This window comes from Gracilinanus agilis, chromosome 2 (assembly GCF_016433145.1).
Source record: "Gracilinanus agilis isolate LMUSP501 chromosome 2, AgileGrace, whole genome shotgun sequence".
NCBI lineage: Eukaryota > Metazoa > Chordata > Mammalia > Didelphimorphia > Didelphidae > Gracilinanus > Gracilinanus agilis.
Genome location: NC_058131.1, coordinates 592,451,885 through 592,476,378, shown reverse-complemented (window position 1 = coordinate 592,476,378; position 24,494 = coordinate 592,451,885).

The following is a 24,494-nucleotide window of genomic DNA, read 5'->3' as shown; positions in this document are numbered from 1 at the left end:
GCCTAAAGAGCACAGACAGACCCTGGGTGTGAGGATAAAGCTGAGAGGGCACGTGGCTCACAATGGCAAGCCAGTCACAAGAACCCCAAAAGAGAAAGATCAAGAAGAAATCTTTAACACTCGACAACTTTTACACAGAAAAAAAATCCAGACAACAGAGCAAATAGCAGAGGAGAACAAACAATTAACCATATCCAAACATTCCCAAAAAAATTAAAACTGGTCACAAGGTCTTAAAGAATTCAAATATGAGATTAGGAGAAAGATAGAAGGGATCTGGCAAGAAAATAACAGTTTAAAAGGCAAAATTTTGCAATTGGAAAGTGAGGCTCAGAAATCAAATTAATTGATGAGCAAATTGAAGACCAGAAATGACCAGCTGGAACCCTTGAAGAACCAAAGAGACCATATTAAAAAAGAAAACCAAAAGATTATAGCCTAAAACCAGTCTCTAAAGGCAAGAATTGGGCAATTCAAAAAATAAGATGACCTGAAATCAAAAGAATTGATAAGCAAATTGGAGACCAAAATCAAACAGATGGAAAACAAGATAGATCAAATCGAAAAGGAAAATCAAAAGATTATATCAGAAAATCATTCTCTAAAGACAAGAATTGGGCAATTAGAAGCAAATGATTTCTGAAGACATCAAGAACAAAGAAAGCAAAGTCAAAAGACTGATAAAATAGAAGGAAACATGAAAAAGATCACTGAGAAATTGACAGATCAAGAAAACAGGTCTAGAAAAGACAATTTGAGAATCATTGGTCTTCCTGAAAAAGCAGAAATTAATAGAAATTTGGACTCCATACTAAAAGAAACTATTCAGCAAAACTGCCCTGAAGTTTTACAACAAGAGGGCAATATAAACATTGAAAGGATCCATAGATCACCCTCTACACTAAACCCCAGGAATATAATAGCCAAATTCAAGAGCTTCCAGGTAAAAGAAAAAATTTTACAAGAAGCCAAAAAGAGACAATTCAGATATCAAGGAGCATCAATCAGGATCACACAGGATCTGGCAGCCTCCACGCTAAAAGACCACAAGGCTTGGAATATGATATTTAGAAAGGCAAGAGAACTGAGTCTACAACCAAGGATCACCTACCCATGAAAACTGATTATATACTTCCAGGGGAAAGTATGGGCATTCAACAAGATAGAAGATTTCCAAGTATTTGCACAGAAAAGACCAGGACTAAATGGAAAGTTTGATATCCAACCACAAAATCCAAGAGAAACATGAAAAGGTAAATAAGAAACAGAGGGGAAAGAAAGAAAACTCTTATTTTTAAATATGCCTCTTTAAGTGCTTCAATAAGATCTAATTATTTGTATTCCTATATGGAGAAATGTTATATGTAATTTTCTCTAGTGAACTCTATTCACTATTATAGTATCCACTATTATAGTAATTAGAAGAATTATTCACATGGAGAGGTTAGAGTACTAAATGGTGTAAGATGATATGAAGGTAGGTGGGAAAGAGGGGGTTGAATAGTAGATGGCACCAAGAGAAACTTGAATGAATAAGAAAAATAGGATATTCTATTATACACAAAGAAGGCATGGGAAGGGGAGGGGATGAATACTATTATAAGAAAGAGAGGAAGAGAGCATTAAGAGGTAATATTTAAACCTTACTCTCAGTGTAATTAACTCTGAGAGGGAAGAGTAGCTATATCCATTGGGATATAGAACTTTATCTAACACTACTGAGAAAGTCAAAAGGGATAAACCAAGGGGAGCAGGGGAGTGGGGAGGTCAAAAAAGGGAGGGAAGGAGAAGGGGGAGGAAACTCATTAGGCTTTAAAAATAAAAATAGGGGAATAATAAGGGAGCAGGTAGAAAAGGTAGTAAATCAAGGGAGGGGACAAGGGTTACTGGTTTAAAACAAATCACTGGTTTAAAAGGAAGTAGCCTAAGAAGAAGGGGTAGAACTAGTAGAGGATACCAAGATATTGGGGAATACACAACTGATAATTATAACTCTGAATGTGAATGGGATGAACTCACCCATAAAATGGAAGCAAATAGCAGATTGGAGTAGAAACCAAAATCCTACCATGTTGTCTACAAGAAACACATATGAGGCAGGTGGACATACACAGATTTAAAGTAAAGGGCTAGAGCAAAATATTTTGGGCTTCAAATGAGAAAAGAAGACATGAGTGGTGATCATGATTTCTGACAATGCCAAGGTAAAAATAGATATGATTTAAAAAGACAGTGAAGGTTATTATATCCTGATAAAAGGCAGTATAGACAATGATGAAATAATAGTGCTCAATATGTATGCACCAGATGGCATAACATCCAAATTCATAAAGGAGAAACTGGCAGAGCTCAAGAAGGAAATAGATAGTAAAACAATAGTAGTGGGAGATCCAAATATTCCTCTTTCAGATCTAGATAAAGAAAACCAAAAAAGAAATAAGAAAGAGATAAGAGAGGTGAATGAAGTCCTAGAAAAATTAGATTTAATAGATATGTGGAGAAAAATAAATAGGGACAAAAAGAAATACACCATCTTTTCAGCTGCACATGGTACATTCACAAAGACTGACCATGTAATAGGGCATAGAAATATTGCAAACAAATACAAAAGAGTAGAAATAATAAACGTTACCTTCTCAGATCACATGGACAGGCAAATCAAAAACTAATTGGAAATTTAATAATATGATTCTCCAAAACCAGTCAGTTAAAGAAGAAATCGTAGAAACAATCAACAATTTCATTGAAGAGAATGACAATGATGAGACATCCTACCAAACTCTGTGGGATGCAGCTAAGGCAGTACTCAGGGGGAAATTTATATCCTTGAGTGCATATATTAAAAAATTAGGGAGGGCAGAGATTAATGAAATGGGCATGCAACCTAAAAAACTAGAAAGCAAGCAAATTAAAAATCCCCAGATGAAAACTAAATTAGAAATACTAAAAATCAAGGGAGAAATTAGTAAAATTGAAAGAAAAGAACTATTGAATTAATAAATAAGATTAGAAATTGGTATTTTGAAAAAACAGATAAAATAGACAAAGTACTGGTCAATCTAATAAAAAAAGGGAAAGAAGAAAACCAAATTGACAGTATCAAAGATGAAAAGGGAAACCTCACTTCTAATGAAGAGGAAATTAAGACAATCATTAAAAACTATTTTGCCCAATTATATGGCAATAAATATAGCAATCTAGGTGATATGGATGAATATTTACAAAAATATAAATTGCCTAGATTAACAGCAGAAGAAATAGAATATCTAAACAATCCCATATCAGAAAAAGAAATTGAACAGGCCATCAAAGAACTCCCTAAGAAAAAATCGCCAGGGCCTGATGGATTCACAAATGAATTCTATCAAACATTCAAAGAACAAACAATCCTAATAATAACTTACACATTTTTGATATAATAAGCAAAGAAGGAGTCCTATCAAATTCCTTTTATGAAATAAATATGGTACTGATTCCAAAGCCAGGTAGATCAAAAACAGAGAAAGAAAACTACAGACCAATCTCCCTAATGAACAAGGATGGTTCAAAATTAGGAAAATCATCCACATAATTGAACATGTCAACAAGCTAACAAACAAAAATCACATGATTATCTCAATAGATACTGAAAAAGCCTTTGAGAAAATACAGCATCCATTCCTATTGAAAACACTGGAAAGTATAGGAATGGAAGGACCTTTCCTAAAAATAATAAACAGTATATATCTAAAACCATCAACAAGCATCATATGCAATGGAGATAAATTAGAAGCCTTCCCAGTAAGATCAGGCGTGAAACAAGGATGCCCATTATCACCTCTATTACTTAATATTGTACTAAAAATACTAGCAGTAGCAATTAGAAAAGAAAATGAAATTGAAGGTATTAAAATAGGCAATGAGGAGACTAAGCTATCACTCTTTGCAGATCATATGATGGTCTACTTAAAAAATCCCATAGAATCAACTAAAAAGCTAGTACAAATAATCAACAACTTTAGCAAAGTTGCAGGATATAAAATAAATGCACATAAATCATCAGCATTTCTATATATTTCCAACACATCACAGCAACAAGAGGTAGAAAGAGAAACACCATTTAAAATCAGCCTAGACAATATAAAATACTTAAGAATCTATCTACCAAAACAAACACAGGAATTATACGAACACAACTACAGAACACTTTCCAAACAATTAAAACTAGATCTAAACAATTGGAAAAACATTGATTGCTCATGGGTAGGATGAGCTAACATAATAAAAATGACCATTCTACCCAAATTAATTAATTTATTTGGTGCCATACCTATCAAACTACCAAAAAACTTCTTTACTGAATTAGAAAAAAACTATAACAAAGTTCATTTGGAAGAAGAAAAGATCAAGAATATCAAGGGAAATAATGAAAAAAAAAACGTGAAGTAAGTGGCCTAGCATTATCAGATATTAAACTGTAATATAAAGCTGTGGTCATCAAAACAATATGGTACTGGCTAAGAGACAGAAGGGAGGATCAGTTGAATAGGCTTCGGATAAGTGACATCAGCAAGACAGTGTATGATAAACCCAAAGAGCCCAACTTTTGGGACATGAATCCACTATTTGACAAAAACTGCTGGGAAAATTGGAAAACAATATGGGAGAGATTAGGTATAGATCAACATCTCACACCCTACAGCAAGATAAATTCAGAATAGGCGAATGATCTGAATATAAAGAGGGAAACTATAAATAAATTAAGTGAACACAGAATAGTATACTTGTCAGATCTCTGGGAAAGGAAAGATTTTAAACCCAAGCAAGATTTAGTGAAATTACAAAATGTAAAATAAATAATTTTAATTATATGAAATTAAGAAGCTTTTGTACAAACAAAAACAATGCAACCAAAATCAGAAGGGAAACAACAAATTGGGGAAAAAAATCTTTTTAACAAAAAACTCTGACAGGGGTCTAATTACTTAAATATACAAAGAGGTAAATCAATTGTATAAAAAAAATCAACCCATTCCCAATTGATAAATGGACAAGGGACATGTATAGGCAATTTTCAGATAAAGAAATCAAAAGTATCAATTAGCACATGAGAAAATGTTCTAAATCTTTAATAATTAGAGAAATGCAAATTAAATCAATGCTGAGGTATCACCTCACACCTAGCAGATAGGCTAAAATGAAAGTATGGGAGAGTAATGAATGTTGGAGGGGATGTGGCAAAATTGGGACATTAATGCATTGCTGGTGAAGTTGTGAACTGATCCAACCATTCTGGATGGCAATTTGAAACTATGCTCAAAGGGCTATAAAAGATTGATTTTTTTGATCCAGCCATACCATTATTGGATTGTACCCCAAAGAGATCATAGATAAACAGTCTTGTAAGAAAATATTTATAGCCACACTTTTTGTGGTGGCAAAAAACTGGAAAATGAGGGTATGCCCATCAATTGGGGAATGGCTGAACAAATTGTGGTATATGCTGGTGATGGGATACTATTGTGCTCAAAGGAATAGTAAACTGGAGGAATTCCATGTGAACTGGAAAGACCTCCGGGAATTGATGCAGAGTGAAAGGAACAGAGCCAGAAGAACATTGTACACAAAGACCGATACACTGCGTTAAAATAGAATGTAATGGATTTCTGTACTAGCAGCAATGTAATGACCCAGGACAATTCTGAGGGATTTATGAAAAAGAATGCTACCTACATTCAGAGGAAGAACTACAGAAGTTGAAACACAGAAGAAAAACAACTGCTTGAAAACATGGGTTGAGGAAGACATGATTGGGGATGTAGACTCAAAACTACCACACTAATGCAACTATCAACAATTTGGAAATAGGTCTTGATTCATAACACATGTTAAAACAAGTGGAAATGTGTGTTTGCTATTGAGGGTGAGGTGGGGGGGTGAAGGGGAAAGTAAGAACATGAATCATGTAACCATGATAACTTTTCTAAAAAATAAAAATTATTAAAGAAAAATAAATAAATAAATAAATGACTGTTAAGTTAGAGAAAAAAATAAAATAAAAAAACAGGCAGGGGTGGTACAGCTTCCTAATTAAGTAGAGCTACATTCAAACAATACAATTAAGTTTTCTCACAATTCCCATAATTAAACAAACTTTTCTCACAAGATGAAAATTGGATTAGATCCATAACTATATAAAAAGTGTTATATTTAAGGAGGTCACTAACTGTATTTGATGTATATTAAGTTGAAGTACAAAGAGATGATAAGATGGCACTTCTCCTTTATATCAGTTGCCCAGGCAGGATCCTTCAGGTCAAAGTGGTTTATCCCTTCAGGACCCACCTGGCATTAATTGATATTATTAAATTAGGCTCTTCAGCTGGGATAATGTTGATAATCTGACTATGTGTCTCCCTTCCCAAATAAGCTTTGGAAACCAATTCAGGAAGGTACTTTAAACTTTGTATATATTTGATAAGAAGGATAATGGTAAAGAATTGAGGTATTAGGAGACCCTACTTAAATTGACACTAATGAATCTCTAACTGCTGGCAATGAATGAATCAAGATAATAGCTTCCCTCTGGTCCAGCTGGGCCAGACCTAAACCAGAGTAGGTAAACTGCTGGGAATCTTCAGCTTCTTCTTCTGTAGATCTTAAGCCTTAACAGTTGAGATATAACCACAAGGCTCCTACCATGTCAATGAAACTGAAGGATTCAGGAGGAAGTGTTGGGCAACTACTTCCTCCCAAGATGGATGCCTCCAGTTTCCCTCAGGAAATAAAAGAGAATTATTCCTCCCCTTCACCTTTGCATACACCTTTGCATAGTTTCTTCAACACACAGATTCTCCAGAGTGTCTAATTAGGTAACCAAGGGTTTATTAATGTTTCAGGGTGGTCTGGAAGGAAAGAGGGGATTGGGGTTTCTGGCAACTGCTAGGGAGAAACTCAAGATGGAGGAGGGTCTCAGGAATGGGTTAAGCTGAGAGAGAATCTGCTCTCTTAGCTGAGGAAGATTTGGCTGCTTTTAAGGTAGAGGGTATACTAAAGGGATAGTTTGAATTCAAGGATGTCCTACTTGCCTATTGGGGAAAACTAAACCCACAAAGTCTTTTCACTAAAACCCAAAAGCCACCTTGCCTCCCAGAACCCCGGGAAAACAGGGAAATAATATGGAGAAGGTCAGGGAGAGGTCCAGAGAAATTAGCCAGGTACAAATTATCCAAAGACAAGGCCAAAGCAAACTGAAAGCCAAAATAGAGCTCTAGTTGATCCTTCCACTCTGTTCAAGCATCAGGGACCAACTCAATTTTCTCAGAATTCTAAGGCTCAACTGCCAGAAGTTTTCAGTTGGCCCTCTGCAAGAGCAAAAAACCCCTCTTGCAACTTTTGCATTACAATCTACTATTATCAACAATACAAGGATCTAGGACAACTCTAAGGGATTAATGACAAAAAAAGATTCTCCACTACCAAAGAAAGAACTGAGAGTCTGAATGTAGGTTGAAGTGTACCATTCTTCAATTTATTTCTTCCATGAACTTTTCTCTAGTGTGTTGCATGTCTTCTTTCACAATATGAGAAACATAGCATTGTGTATTGTATGATAACACATGTATAACCTATATCAAATTACTGCCTTCTTGGGAAGGAGATGGGTGGGGGAGAGAGAAGATGGAGTGTAAAATGTCAAACAAAAGATTATTAAAAATTATACGAACATGTAATCTGGAAAATTGAATGAAAATTTGATGTATTGAAAGAATGCAAATTGATGAATGAATGAGAATTCATTCAATGAAAAACAAAATGACCCAGACCCATAAAAAACAATTTTTATCAACATGTTATAAAAATAGTAAAGAAACCGTCCTCTGAATTTAATTGCCTACAGGACTTAGGCATTTGATGGTTTCCTGCTGGCTTAGCCAAAAAAAAAAGAAAAAAGAAAAAAAAAACAGGGCTGGCATGGGGAGTGACCATCTCTTCCCTCAGACTCTGACTGACTAGCAGACCAGCATAGACAACACAGAGAAAAGGACGGGATATCCAACTGAATGAATAGTATATCTTCCCTGCTATCATTAAGTAAATCTCACTTGATTAAATGTTACATATTCTAGAAGTATCTCACTTTGTTCCAATTTCTACCTTGAACTTTAAGATCTGTTTCAGTCAAGGCTATCCAATTATTTTCACTTGGAACCTAGTATAGTGCTCTGGACATAGCAGGCATTTAATAAATGTTAACTGAATAAACAAAGAAAAACATGGATGTCAAAGGCTAGCAGTCAATCGAATCAGTCACCCTCATTCCAATTGAATTAAGTAACAAAATTCTATCTAACAAACAAAACTTTGTCTTTTATCAGATGAAAGCCCATATATTGAATCAATCAAAGAGCATTGCACTAATTGCAAGTAACCTAGTTAATTAACTGTGAAAGGAGTCAGATGAAACCAGCCTTTGGATGATAAGACCTGGTTCTTCACAGAAAAGTATAATGGGAGCAGTTGAAGAGATTTAGCTACACCCTGTGGAGTTTGTATAAAAATAGCAAGCTGGTTTGAATTCCAACTTTCTAGTGGTAAACCAGGAGAGAGATTAATCTGAGAATTAATCAATTTGAGAAGGGAAGAAGAGGAAATGAATTTTCATCTCCTCTAGACCTCCCTGTCCCCGACTAGGGAAGGAACTTGTGAACTTCAGAGGGTCAGAAAATTTAGATTTCTCATAAATCTCATAACATTGTCTCCAGAACAACAGTGACTGGTGGCAGTGTCTGTATAGAGAGCAAAGGACAAATTAAATATACTGAAGAAAAATAGATTTGGTACTCTAAAAGTTGTAAAATATCCAAGAGGTACTCTATAAAAGGAGAAAAATACCTATAACAATCAGTACCAGTGTTTACACCTTTCCTGGGAGCTTGACCCTTCACCTCTCCCTCCTATCTCTATGCCATGACTTTAACTTCTCCTTACTATTTACTAAGATTCCTAGAGTTTTTCCATTCTTAGAAAAAATTCAATTGACCCTGTTATGCTCCATTTTCCTCTCTCTTTTTCATTGTCACACTCATAAAATTAAAAATAAAAAAGCTATTTATACTCCTCAAATTCACTTTCCTACCTCTCATTCACTCCGCATCTCTTTGCAATATGACTTTGATCCCACCAAGCAACTGAAAGTCTTCTCCAAGATTCTATTAACTTCTTCAGTCCTCAGCTTTCTTAAACTTTTGATCTGCTAATCTTTTCCCTCCTTTCCTCTTTTCTCCCTGATTTTTTTCCCTTCATGGTGTGCTCTACTGGTTTTCTTTGTATCTTTTTCACCACTCTTCAGTTTACTTTCCTGGATCATCATCCTGTACAACCCACTTTGTTTGACTATAATTTAATAATCTATCTGCCTAGACTTTTCTTCTCTCTACACAATGTCTCTCTGTTATTTTTCTCCCATGGGTACAATTATCATATCTATGCAAATGGTTCTCCAATCTATATATCCAATCAATATTCTCCTCTTTAACCGAAGCCCTTATTGGATATCCTCTCTCTGTACCTCAGATTCAACATGTATAAAAGAAAAATCATTCTCTCAATACACACACCACACACACCCTGCTCGATTTTCTTTCATTTAATTAAGGCACTAACATATACTCACTCAGTTTTACAACCTTCAAATAATTCTTCACTTGTTCTCTACTCATCCACATCCATCCATCTAATCAATTTCCAAATGTTGTTCATTTCCACTACTTCCCTTGTATCTCCACTTTCCCTCTTTTCTCTTCACTTACACAGCCACCATCTTTGTTCTACTCTGTATGTCTCACGTGATCTGTTGCCATAATCTCCTAATTGGTCTCCCTCCATCCATTGCTGCTGCAAGATTTATATTTTTTAAAGCAAATTCTAAACATATTATTTTCCTAACCTTCCTTCAGGATGGTTCAGTAACTTCATGATTTCCTAATGCCTCTGGGCATGCAAATTCCAGTTTGATATTTAAAAACCTTTATCATCTGATTTCAAAGGACTATTTGCTACTCCCTATATGCAACATTCCATCAACTGTCTTTGTCATAGACTGTTCCCTATTTCTATGACAGTCTTCCTCTTTACCACTAACTGAAAGAATTCATTAAACTGTGAAGTCTTTTATAGGATCTCCTCAGTTAGTTTACTTTGTATTTAGTCTGAATATACAAGTCCAAGTACATGAATGCAATATTCTTAAAGGCAACGAATGTCTTGTTATTTTCTTTATAATCTCAGGACTTAGCACAGTGCTTGACATAGGCAAAGAAAAAGTCCTTCATAAAATGTTTTTGAATTGAATTGAAAATAAAACTTAATTAGAATTTGAAGACAATATATTCATGCTCATGTGCATATAGTATAAATATAATTTGATTTTATTAACTAGCTATAAAAATATAAATAGTTACTTTAAAAAACTTGAAGAAATCTTAACAAGTAGTCTACTGTTTTTATTTAATACTGGTAAAACCAAAAAGACAAGCTAACTGACTTATACAAGGTATCAGGTAGTTAGTGGCAAAGCTGAAACTAAAAATAAGGCCTTCTTTCTCCCAATATAGTACTGCTTCACTATTTTGAAGATGTACAAAAATATAGGACCTATTCTATTAGTTAGGAAAAATGCAGAGATTAAAAAAGGAAATGTAAAAGAAATTTCATGATCAGATAGATTGAGAAAATTTTGAACCATTACTTTAAGGATAATGTTCCTGCAATTATATAATATACCATTGAACTTGTTCTGCCTCGAGGTAGCCAAGATCTTATGTCTTTGTCTCCCCATCAGCCTATAGCTTATTATTAACTAAATTTATTGTGGGTATTAGATAAGCATACCTAAAAAATGAGAAGAAATAAGTTGACAGTGATTTTAGTTCATTCTGGTATTATCTGTAGAGATCATATGCGTTCTCCAATTATCCCAAAGCTTTCAGCTATAGGTAGACAGCAAAACAATTGACCACTGACACCAATTTGTTGCCTTATACTGCTACCTTCAAGTAAATAAAGAAAGTTATTCATTAATTTTTGCATTTTAAATACCTTTCTACATACTAGCAGAATATGCAAGAAGTAGAATTTTCTTCTCTAAATAAAAGCATGTGGGAGCATGGTACACTGGACCTAAAGTTGGAAAAATCCTGAATTTAAATCCAGCCTCAGACACTTCTTAGCTCTATGACCCTGAGCAAGTCACTTAACCTTTTTCTAACCAATCTGTAAAAAGATGTTAATAAAAGCAAAGGGCTGTTAGGAGGATGAAACAGGTTAATATTTATAAAACACTTTACATACTTTAAAATGCTCAATAATGTTAATAGTATTGGTTTAGTTTTATTATAGTAAGAGCAACAGCATGGTATCATCAACTGTGTGTTGGATAGCTCTAAGACAGCAATCATGGCCCCTACAGTATTCTACCTCACTGAAATATAGTGAGGCCAGAATATGCATAAAGTACAGCTCTTCATGACTTCATTTGGTGTCTTAGCAAAGATATTGGAGGGTTTTGCATTTTCCTTCTTCAGATCATTTTAAAGAATAAAGCAACTTTACCAGAGTCACACAGTTACTAAGTGTCTGAAGCCAGATTTTAACTCTGGCAAATGAGTCTTACTGACAGGTACTCTATCTGCTTTGCTAACCTAGATGCCACGGTAAGGATAGTGTGAGGCAAAAGAGAGAGAGAAAATAATTTCTGTCAAAGAAAGTAATAGGAGTATGTAGTAAGAGTGGAGAACAGCTTGATTAAGGTAAAGAGTTTTTATTAAGAAGAATTAGAAAGTGATATTAGAGAGGTAAGATAAGACTAAACTGATTATTTTGATCTTGATTCCTGAATTTGCTGTTTCTGATTAAGGAAAACCCTTTCCCATTTGATCCCGCGAGATTTTTCTTCTGTGATATTGACCTAGAATAAGGAGCTGGTTTAGATTTTTAAGGAAAGTTTACAAATAGATTTTAGCCTGCCATTTCAGGTCTTTCATAATCAGTTATCATTCTTGGATTTATCTGATACTATTGTTATTCACTTTTTTCCAACAAAAGTATTCTACTATCCATCCTCCAAACACATTCAATGCTTTTTCTACTTTCTTCACTTTGCTCATATCCTTTATCATGCTTGGATGGCCTTCCTTTATCTAAGTTTATTAAAATCCTTTTCATCGTTACAGATAAAATTTATATGCTACCTTCTCAATTGTTTTTTCATATCTTTGAGACTTTTAGTTAGGAGTGTTCTTTCCCTTACTTAATAGCACTCCAATACACTTATTTATTCAATTAACTATTATAGCCTATTAAATCATGAATATGCTTTTTTTTATCCCTCCTAGATCATAAACTCTCAGAGATTACATATCAGGTCATATTTATATTTATATCTTTTGAGCATAGAATGTAACTTGTAATAAATATAGTAAACTCATCTTTCTGAGTTCAAATCTGTCCTCAGACACTTACTAGCTCTGTGACCCTGGACAAGTCACTTAACCCTGTTTGCCTGTAATGAGATAAGTTGTAAATGAGATAAACTAGAGAAGGAAATGGCAAATCACTCTACTATCTTTGTTAAGAAAACCCCAAATGCAATCAAGATTATACAGACACAACTGAAACTGACTGATCAACAACAAAATGTCTTATGAATGAATACATTTCTGAACTGATACTTAAATAGGATTAATCTCTCCAAGTTATGGAGAATGCATTGGAACTAAGGTACTAAAGGGAAGAAGTCTAGTTAGAAGGTCAATGAGAAATGCTTGTGATGATGTTCCCAAGACAAGAAATCAAGAAATATTTAGAAGTATTCAATAAAGCTTTAGTCATGATATATTGGATTTTGTAGTGTCATAGATTTAGAATTGGAATGGACATAAGTATTTATATAATCCACTGGTGTCAAATTCAAATAGTAATCAAATTCAAGTGAAAACAGAGACAATCCATACATAATGATTTATCTTATGCAGTCTGCATATCAACTTAGTATTAAAATGAATAATCTCTATTTTTATTATATTTTAATTTAGTTTATTAACTGTTTCACCATTACATTTTAATCTGATTCTTGCTATACTTAGGAGTATTGTGCACCATAAACCACATGTGCTACATCTTTGATCTAGTCAAACCCACTCATTTTATAGTTAGAAATATGAGGTTAAGTGCCTGAAGTGTCACAGGTAGAAAGTTATAGAGGCAAGATACTAAATCAAGAACTCTGACTCTAGCTTTCCTATGGTGTGCTCTAAAAATGAAATTAATGATAAGATAGTGATAACCATTGATAGAAATGGAAAGGAAGAAAATTATGGAAGGAAGTTTTAAACTACAAATCTTTAATTCTAAATTAGAAATGACTTTAAAGGTTATCTAGTTCAAACTCTACATTTTGGAGATGGCAAAATTTGGGCCTACAGATGTTCAATTACTTTCTTAAGAACATATATATAGGCAATAATTGTGGAGTCTAGGACCAGAAATGTGCTACAGGTAGATTCACTTGCTGAAGGGTCTTCAAACTGCAATGAATGAAAGTTATATGAGACAAGATTCCAAATGAGGAGAGTAAAGATAAGGGAGGTTAAGTGACTTTGTCCAGAGTTACACAGCTTTTAAGAGTTTTAAATGGAGGATGCATCATAGGAAGATAGTAAAGTAGGGTATTAAGCATCCTTGCACTCCTAATACCCACCATGAACAATCAAAAATAACTCCATAGAATCAATACTAAAAGCAGTAAAAACAGATAGGGGTCATATGTAAAGGTGAACATCCCAGGGATAATTGGGAGGAAAGTTTCTGACTTCCCTACCCTTAGTCCCATTGCCCTAAACCCTGGGTGAAGGAACAAAGCAAACAGGGTAAAATTAACAAGGTAACCCCTGGGAGCAGGATTGGCAACCTCATCTTGTTTGCTGAGTCCTGGAGCTTTCATCCCTGTGGATACCACTGGAATAGGTCTGCTAGAGCCTCCAGTCAGAAGACCTCAATTGACCCACAGCTTGGGATTGAAGGAGTGAACACCACAGAGTCTACAGGTGCCAGGTTCTAAAGGCAGGCACTCAAACCTTTCTGCTAACAAACAAAGGAATTTGGGGGTGCTAGGCAGTAAGAGATTAAGAATGAGGAAGGAACATACACTGGTGAATATGGCTGCTGAGGGACTGAGGCTCATCAGCTCTGGTCACTTCCAGAAGAGTAGAGTACTTGGCTATTGCCAGAAAGGGGAATGAACTGTCTAGTTGAAGGTGCAGTGTCAGCCTCTGGTTGGAGCACCTGAGGTCAGTTACAAATTGGGGTTTGAGTAGGGGACTGAGAGTACATCCTTGGACTACAAAAACTGGGATAACTAAATAGGACCCAGGAAAAAACAAACACATGCAAAAAAATTCCTGAAATCCAAGGTAACATCCAAACAAAAAAAGAACCCTGGAGGGGGCAGCTGGGTAGCTCAGTGGATTGAGAGCCAAGCCTAGAGATGGGAGGTCCTGGGTTCAAATCTGGCCTCAGACACTTCCTAGCTGTGTGACCCTGGGCAAGTCACTTGACCCCCATTGCCTACCCTTACAACTCTTCTACCTTGGAACCAATACACAGTATTGACTCCAAGACAGAAGGTAAGGGTTTTAAAATAAACAAACAAACAAACAAATAAACAAATGAATAAATGAATAAATAAATAAATAAATGAATGAATGAATGAATAAATAAATAAATGAAAATTTAAAAAAAGAACCCTGGGACTCCAGGAAAAAATCCTATATAAATTAAGTCTATTTGCCTGGCCACCGAAATTTTTTAAATAAATAAATAAAAGTATGTGAGCAAAGCAGAAAGAACCCAATTATTGATAGCTATTATGGAGACAGAGGAGATCTTGTCTCAAACTCAGAGGATTGTAAAATAAAAACACCTGCTTCAAAATCAACAAAGAAATACAATAAAAGGCCAAGAGCTCATAAAGAACTTTTGGAAGAGCTTATAAAACACCTCAAAAACCAAATGAGAGAGGTTGATAAGAGCAATGCAAGAAAATCATGAAAGAAAGATCACCCACATGGAAAAAGAGATCCAGAAATTCAATGAAGAAAATAATATATTAAGAACTAGAATTGGACAATATAAAGCTAATAATTGCCCAAAGACAGCAAGAAATAATAAAGTAAAATCAAAAGAATGAAATAATAGAAAAGAATATGAAACATCTTATCACAAAAACCTCATTTGGAAAATAGATCAAAGAGAGACAAAATAAGATATAACAATAGTTGGATTCCAAGAAAGATATAATAAAAAAATTTAAAAAACACACAACAAAGTGTTTAGACACCACATTCCACAAAATCATCAAGGAAAATTACCCATAAATTCTAGAATCAGAAGGTAAAATAGAAATTGAAAGAATCCAACAACCACCTCAAGGAGACCCAAAGTTGAAAATGTACAGAAACATCATTGCTAAGTTGAAAATACAGTTTCTGGGGGCCTTCAAATCCTTCCTGAATGACAAAGTCACTGGTGGGATCTTTCAGCTGCACAGCAGATTCCAGGGAAGATGGAAACCTTTTATTCAGATACCCCTATGTGACTCTTCTCTTACTAACACTCCTTATTATTGAAATTATTGTAATCAGTATCCCTATTCAGCCCCAGGGAAATACAAAAGAATAGTAAAGGCTGTTACTAGAGCTTTTACAAACCCCTACAAAGTCCTAGGAAATTCCCACCTTTTCATATATTAATACAGAAATTCCCCCAAAAGTCACTTTATAGCAAACCAGCAATTAGTGAGTTAATCCCCAACAAAACTGTACCTGGATTTTCCATTACCATACACAGAAGCTTACGTAATGAGAAACCAGAAACAATAAGCCTCTCGTACTGATCCCTGATTCAATATATTACAATGGATGAAAAATGGAGAAGTAGCCTTCCGTGTGAAGACTAGTACATCCCTAACTGTTCTCCCCACCCCATAGCCAAGGAGACAAGCCAAACATAACCTTGAAAAATATTGAAAGTTAATGGAAAATGAAAAGTTGTTAGTAACAAAGTTAATGTATGACTTAATCCATTATTTCCAAGAAAAGATTTATGTTGAAAATGAATTTCCATGCCAACCTTATGTGTGATCTCAAAGCATATAAAAATAAACCTTCCATGAGGCAGACCAGAGCAGTCTCCATGAAGCCTGCCTGGCTGAAGCTCAGACTGTCTCTCATTCATTCTAGTTGCCCACGCCATATACCTGGACCTGTGGGAGTTTGACTCCCACATACAATAAGCAACAAGAAAAAAATAATCTAACTACTGTGGAGCTACAGTCATAATAACCCAAGACTAAGAAGGTGCAACATTAAAAGAATTGAGAACATGGAGCATAACATTTCAAAGAAGAATAAACTGGAATAACTTAAGGGATCCAGGAAAAACAAACACAAAAAATCCTGAAATATGAGGTAACGTGCCAACATACTCCAAAAAGAACTGGAAACAAGAATAAAATAACCAATAAAATGAGCAAATTATAAAAGGTAAAAAATGGATATTTAAAGGAATAAAAGAATTTCAACTATTCCTGGGGAAAATCCCAGAACTCAGCAGAAAATTCAATCTATAAGAAATACACAAAGTTAATGAAAAACTAATCATAAGCAACCCCAAAGATCAAAGTATTTGATTTCTTTATGGGAAATCATCATCTATGAGCCCTGGGACTGGCACCATTGCCTGGGTATTTTGAAGGGGTATGTATAAATGGAAGAGTCTAGGTCAAGGCGAATGTAATGTAATTGGTAGTGGAACAGACCAGGAGGATGGATGGTGTAATGGCTATCTCATATGGAAGAAGAAAGAATGGAGGAATTGTCATGAAGAAAGGGAAAATGGAGTGGAGATCTGCTAGATCTATAAATCTATCTCATTAGACCTGGGATAAAGATAGAACAACATACACAATTAGAAGGGTAAAAATCTTCTTAACAGAGAAACATGAAGGAAGGGAGATGGGATAAGGGAGTGACTGGCAGTCCTTTTGGTGGACTGATGGAATAAGAAAAAGAAGACTGGGTTAAGAGAAAGGAGGGCAAGGGAATAAGTAAAGGTAGGGAAGAGAGGGATAGCTAAAGGGGAGTACATCTCTAGGGGTAAGGGATAAAGTGAGGAGATGAGAGAGGGACTCAGGAAAAGATATAGGAGGAATTTTTAGAATTGAACTCATTTCAAGAAGTAGGAAGTCAAAGCTGGGAGGATAAGGGACAGCTAGGTGGTTCAGTGGACAGAGAGACAGGCCTAAAGATGGGGGATCCTAGGTTCAAATCTGGCCTCAGACACTTCCTAGCTGTGTAACCCTGGGCAAGTCACTTAACTCCCATTGCCTAGCCCTTACCACTCTTCTGCCTTTGAGCCAATACACAGTATTGACTCCAAGACAGAAGGTAAGGGTTTTTTTTTTTAAAAAAAGAAATGACAATTATTGGATATACAAAGAAAATAATGGAACTATATAAAAAGATGAAAAGACAAGAAAAGACAATAGAATACTACATACAATGATTACATTTTTTAATAATAGCCACAAAATTGAGAGAAAATTGTCAATGTAAAACAAAGCCAAAAGGAACTCAATACAATTTATGTACTTTTAAACAATTCATAAACAATTGGGCGTTTGTGGTTTTGCACGTAATTTTAATGCATTTTTTATTTAAATGTTTTTGTTGGTAGTGGTAGTTATTAGGTATATAATAAAAAATTTTAATATATACCAATTGTAAGTTCCTGCTATGGATTTGAACTCATATTCTTTGACTAAATGTAGCACTCTTAATTATGGTTTGGTTTTGTGTTGACAACAGAACATAACAGAAGAATTTATTCTCTAGATCATTATATACGTAAAGCTGGAAAAAGAATGAGGTGAAAGACAGTCACATCAGAAATTTAAAATTCAGTTCCATTCTGAAATTTGAAATGGCTATCACTAATAGAATCACAATTTGTTAGAAATGGAAAGGGCCTTAGAAATCAATTTAATTCAACCTTCCTTTTTACAAGTAACTTAGCACACAAAATACAAACTGACACATCTAAGAACAAAAAGCAATTTAGGGAACCTTGTACAGTGTGATATGTCTGAGGTATTTTTTAAAGTCATTATTTGGGCCTTCATAGTAGAGGTCAAATGATGGGTCTTCATCATTTAGGGAATAGCTAAAGATGTATGAGATGGCTTGAAGGGTAAGATGAGTAGAAAGGTTTTGTTTGGAAATAAAGATGTGGAAAATAAAATATTTACATAAAATAAATTTAAAAGGATAGAATTTTATAGAATCCTTAATCATAAGCCATATCACCGCTACAGAATTTTTTCCCTTTATCTATTTGGTCTTTTTAAAAGTAGAAAATCCATCATATTAACTTTTTTTTTTGTTTTGTTTTTTTTGTTTTCTTTTTTAAACCCTTGTACTTAGGTGTATTGTCTCATAGGTGGAAGATTGGTAAGGGTGGGCAATGGGGGTCAAGTGACTTGCCCAGGGTCACACAGCTGGGAAGTGGCTGAGGCCGGGTTTGAACCTAGGACCTCCTGTCTCTAGGCCTGACTCTCAATCCACTGAGCTACCCAGCTGCCCCCATCATATTAACTTTTATATTATATAGCTGTCAATGATCTTGAGATGAAAATTACTGATATCTTATTTGGAGAAGTCATGCTCATTGGTGGTAAATAAAAGTTTAGAATATGTTAGAATCAAATCAGATATTTTCCCAGTAGCCTAGGAGGTTATCTTCTACCTTTTTGTATTTTCTTTCCCTTGGGAGTTGTCTGGGAGGAAAGGATAGAAGAGAGAAACATTCATAGAGAAAGTAGAGAAGGAAAGGAGGGGATAGGGGGAGAGAGAGAGAGAGACAGAGAGACAGAGAGAGAGAGAGACAGAGAGAGAGAGAGAGAGAGAGAGACAGACAGAGAGAGAGAGAGAGAGAGAGAGAGAGAGAGAGAGAGAGAATGATCCTAACCTAGAAACTCTGCTTCATAGCTTTGTGCAATGGACATTTCCTTGACCTGTTTTTTTGGAGCTAGGCCAATCATTACTCAATGCTTGGGGTTCTTTGTTAGGTTGAGGATATAATTGTTTATTGTAGTGATTTTCTATTTAGAAAATTGGCATCTATGCATTTTTTAAAGAATTCAGAGTCAATGAGTCAGAAAATCAAATAAGTTTAGAGTGAATAGGGACTCTAGAAACCAGTTAATCCTTTCTTTCAGCAAATGAAGAAATTTAGGCACAGAAACTATGATTCAAAATAACAGCTAATCAATACCAGTTCTAGAACCTTTCTTCAGATTCCAAATCAGCCATCTCTGATTTAAAAAAAAAAAAAACGACTGATATTTATGTCACAAAGTGTATTATGTACATTTTCAAATTTAATTTTCACAACAATCCTATGAAGGAGCTATATTGTAAGTATCATTATTGCCATTCATCAATAAAATGTCAGAAATGGGATAAAGGCCTTATTTATCATGGCTCTAAGACTTATCGTGTATTGCCTATGATTGTTTTAGGAAGAAAGGAATTATTCCTAAACATGGGCATACCTCAGAGATATTATAGGCCTAGTTCCAGACCACCATAATAAAGTGAATAATACAATAAAGCAAGGCACACATTATTTTTCTGGTTTCCCAGTACATATAAAAGTTATGGTTATAATAGTCTATTAAGTGTTCAGTAGTATTTTGACTAAAAAAAACCAATTTACATAGTTTAACTTAATTTTTTTTGTTAAAAAATGCTACCCATCATCTTCAGTAAGTCATAATCTTTTTAATTGGTAAAGCGTCTTGCCTTAATGTTGATAACTGCTGACTGATCGTGGTGGTGGTTGCTGTAGACTGGGGTGACTGTGACAATTTCTTACAATTAGACAACATGAAGTTTGCCATACAGAACGACTTTCACTTGAATATGTTGATGTCATTATAAGGCTAGTAATTGGCCTAATTTCAATATTGTTTTTCAGGGAATAAGGAAGCTTGAGGAGAGATAGAGAGATGGGGTAACGGTAGAGCTGTGAGAATACACACAATATTTATCAATTTATTTATTATTATCAATATTATTTATCAATTAAGTTTGTGATTTTATATGGTTGTGGTTCATGGCACCCCAAAATAATGGCAAGAGTAACATCAAAGTTCACTGGTTATATATCACTATAACAAATACAATAATGCTGAAAATGTTTGAAATATTATGAGAAATACCAAAATGGGACACAGAGACCCAATGTGAGCACATTGTGTTGAAAAAATGGCCCTAAGATATCTGAAGACACAGGGTTGACACAAAACTCTAATTTATAAAAAATGCAAAATCATCAAATTGCAATAAAGTGAAGTACCATAAAATGAAGTATGCCTATATATGTACACATATAAAGTTCAACTTCTATACAACAGAATAAACACTGGATTTTGCTGAATAGTTTTAAAAAGATTTTAGAAGCTATTAAAGAAGTTCCCTTTAAATGTCAATAGAAAATGAGAAGCTTTCAGAACTACATAAGATTGCTATCAAGTCCCAGCTCCATAATGGGTATGGTTTGTTTTTCTTCTCTTTTTTTAAGAAAGGCAGAAAGGACTAATATTCATACAAATGAAAGACAAATACTATGAAAACTTGATTTTTGTGACTGAGCTCATCAAATAAACATACATTTTTTAAATTAGTCTTTTTTTTAATAATGGTCACATATTCTGGTCCAGTAATCTGAAAACATACAGTAAACATTTATTCTGAATGGTTGGGAAATGGGATACTTTTTAAAATCAATTATTCTGATTAAACAAATCACTCTAAAACTCTATGCTAATACACAGATGAGCAATTTTCAAATTAAAATTCAGTAAAATATTAAATCTAGATTGAACACAATAGAGTGATTCAGAAGATACTTTAATATTTTTTTAAATTCACTTGTTCATGCAGACATTATATAATCAAGATAGACTTTATATATTATATATGTAATATAAAGTCAAGCTAGACATGACTTCATAAAGTCAAGATTAGACATAGCTAGAAAAGGTCCCAGTGATATGACTTATAGAGTCCTGAAAATTACCCCTTCCAGCTAAAAAACAAACAAATCTTTTTGACTAGTCTGTTGCCAGTGTTCGAAAATCTACCCATAGAGATTAATTTCTTTGTTTAAAAATATCCTATACTCTTTTAAAATTCATATATTCCTTGAAGAGGCACTGTATTAAGTTGTTATCATTGTTTAATAAAATTAATTTGTGTGAATTAAAATACCCTTTTTCTCATAATAGCTAATAAAAGACTAATTAATGGGAAGTTTTTAAGTGAATAAATAAAGCATTTATTATGCACTTGAATAGAAAATTGAAACAAGTCCTGCTCTCAAGGAGCCACATTTTAATAGGGTGGACAGTGTATGAGGAATTGGTCACCTGCAGGTCAGATGGAAAAATCTCATTGTCCATTTAACAGAGAGGCAAAGCAGATGGTAATGATGCTTCTTTAATATCATTTCAAGTAATGATATAATATTAAATTCTGATATTAAGTAAACCATTTAAAAATGGCAGGACTTTTGGTGAAAACATCTCTCTTTTATGGTTTTTCAATATTTTTGGCTACTGTACCTGTAGGAGCAATTAGCAAGCTGCATCTGCATAGGAGTTGTTGTGGGCAAACCAGGATAATGATTTTAGGGCACTGGGCTATAAACATTGTTCAGTCCTAGGTTTTTGGCTTTAAAGACTTGAACTGTCTTCTAGAAGGATCTGAATGGAGACAGTGGTTAAAGTGCTGATATTAGTTAACTTATATATATGTATATATATTTATATATATATTTATATATATATTTTTTCAATCATTCATACATTTGGCTTTTCTGATATTCTTGTCCTGCTGGTGAACAATTTCTGCAGTCAATTGTAATTCCAATGTGCTCTTCCTTTGGGCACTGATTATGTACTTCATTTTCTCATTTCCTCCCTTTATTACAAATGTCACACCTCTAAGGCTGCTGCTAATTCTGACTTTTCCTACCACTTTTCATAATTAGACACTCATACTGGTTTCCTGCTTAACAGAAAGACCAGTTATCTATAATGTGCCTGACTGACCAAAATATTATATGCCCATCTAATAATAGGGTTGTGATGTCAGCTATATTAAAGGTTATAGGTATCCTGGTTGGTTTTCTGATCTCCTAATGCATTATATGCCTCACAGAAGCTGATTTTGAAATGCATATTATATATCAGATAAAGCAGTTTAGATTGATTTTGAAGGTGAAAATCCTTTGTTAGAAAAATTCTTTTATTAGGTTATTTTATTAGAATTAATAGTTGGAAAGTTTTAAAATGAATAAATAAGGCATTTATTATGCACTTACATAGAAAATTAAAACAACCCCTTCCAAATTAATTACTTTCAAATTAATCTCTTAAAAGAGTACACAGCATTGACAAATAATTGTTATACCAATGGTTCTTTAAAATAAAAAATATTGGTCAGTTTAAAAAATTTCTAAAAGTAATAATTTAGAAATCAGTAGCTAAGCCAACTCAGACAAATTTGCAGGCATTCCACATTTGTCCAGATAGGCCTATAATCAAAAGCAGGAACTGTTTTTTTGCTCTACTCTCAGATAATGGGTCACTACTTTTTGGTCCATCTAACCAGTTGAACTTTAAAGAGTTAACATAAATGAGTCGCAAGGTCTTTATAGAAGGAAACCTCTATTTTTTTTTCTATTTTTTTTTTGAGAAAGGAAAAATTAGTTAGAAATAAAATTTCGCAATTGTGAATGAATAAGTCAATAAAATGGAATTAAGTGCCTATCATGTGCTGTGTACTGAGCTATGAGCTAAAAGAAAGGACAAAAATTAAAACAAAATAAAACAAAACATTACTTGCTCTCAAAGAGCCCATAGTTTAATGGAGAGACAAACAACTATTTACAAACAATATGTATTCAAAGAAAAAACTTAGAGATAATCAACACTGGGAAGGCACTGAAATTAAGAGAAATTAGCAAAGGCTGTTTGGTAGACTGTAAGAATCTAGCTGGGGCCTGAAGGGATTAGGGAAACTAAGTAGTAGAGATAAGGAGGGAGAGAATTCTAGGCATGGTGACAACCAATGAAAATGTACAGAGTTAGGAGATAGAGTACTTCCTGTAAGAGATAGACTGTCTTGTACTCTGTAATCTAGTTTTATTGGATTATAGTGTTTGTAGAGAGGGCAATAAAGTTTAAAGGTAGGAAGTTTCCAGGTATTGAAAGCTTTTTTTTTCTAAAAAACCAAACAAATAATTGTTTATTTGATCCGGAAAGTTATGGGGAGCCATCAGGGTTAATAGAACAGGAATGGAAATGGTAAGATCTATATTTTTAAGATGATTTTTGAAAGCCAAATGGAGAATAGACTAGAGAAGGGAAACACAAGTCAAGGAGACAAATCAGGAGGCTGTTGCAATAATGCAGGCACAAGATTGTAAAGATCTACATCAGAATGGAGGCAGTGTCAGAAGATAAAGACCTTGCAACTCATTTATGTTAAATCTTTAAAGATTGATATCAAATTGATTGATAAATATGAATTAAATGAAGTTCAAAGGAGATGAGATTACTGATTGATATTGATTGAGGGAAGGCTTGGATATACTAATGGGGAGCTTGAAGAATTCCAGTTTTCGCACATCAACCAATAAATTGGCATATGATAAAAAGTGCAACCAGTGGTGGAAAGGTAGTCAGAGAACCTGTGTAATCAGGAAGGAGTGAGAGTAGAGTGACCCCAGGGCATTAAGGGGTGAGTACATCAAAAAGGAGATAACAGGTGTAGCCTGGTAGCAGATAGAATACTAATAATTGGAAGGGTTGAGTGGAAGCAGAAAAGGCTTTGTGTAGGAATTAATGCTTTGAAGTAGGGTGAGGATTCTAAGAGGTCAAGTTGAGGAGGAAGTGAATTCTGGACAAGGTAAGATATGTAAATATGTGGAGACAAGAGATAGAATATCATGAATATATGACAGATAGCAGCCTGTTTCACAGGAAGAAAGAGGAGGTTAAGGGGAATAAGATTAAACAGGACAGGGGGCAGCTGGGTAGCTCAGCTGATTGAGAGTCAGGCCTAGAGACAGGAGGTCCTAGGTTCAAATCTGGCCTCACACACTTCCCAGCTGTGTGACCCTGGGCAAGTCACTTGACCCCCATTGCCTACCCTTACCACTCTTCCACCAAGGAGCCAGTACACAGAAGTTAAAGGTTTAAAAAAAGAGAGAGATTAAACAGGACAAGTGAGCTAAATGGGAAGAATATACCATATGTATTTCAGTATTATTTTGTTAAAGAATATTTTCCCTTGAAAATTATGAACAAAAAGTACAATCTAGAGATTTTA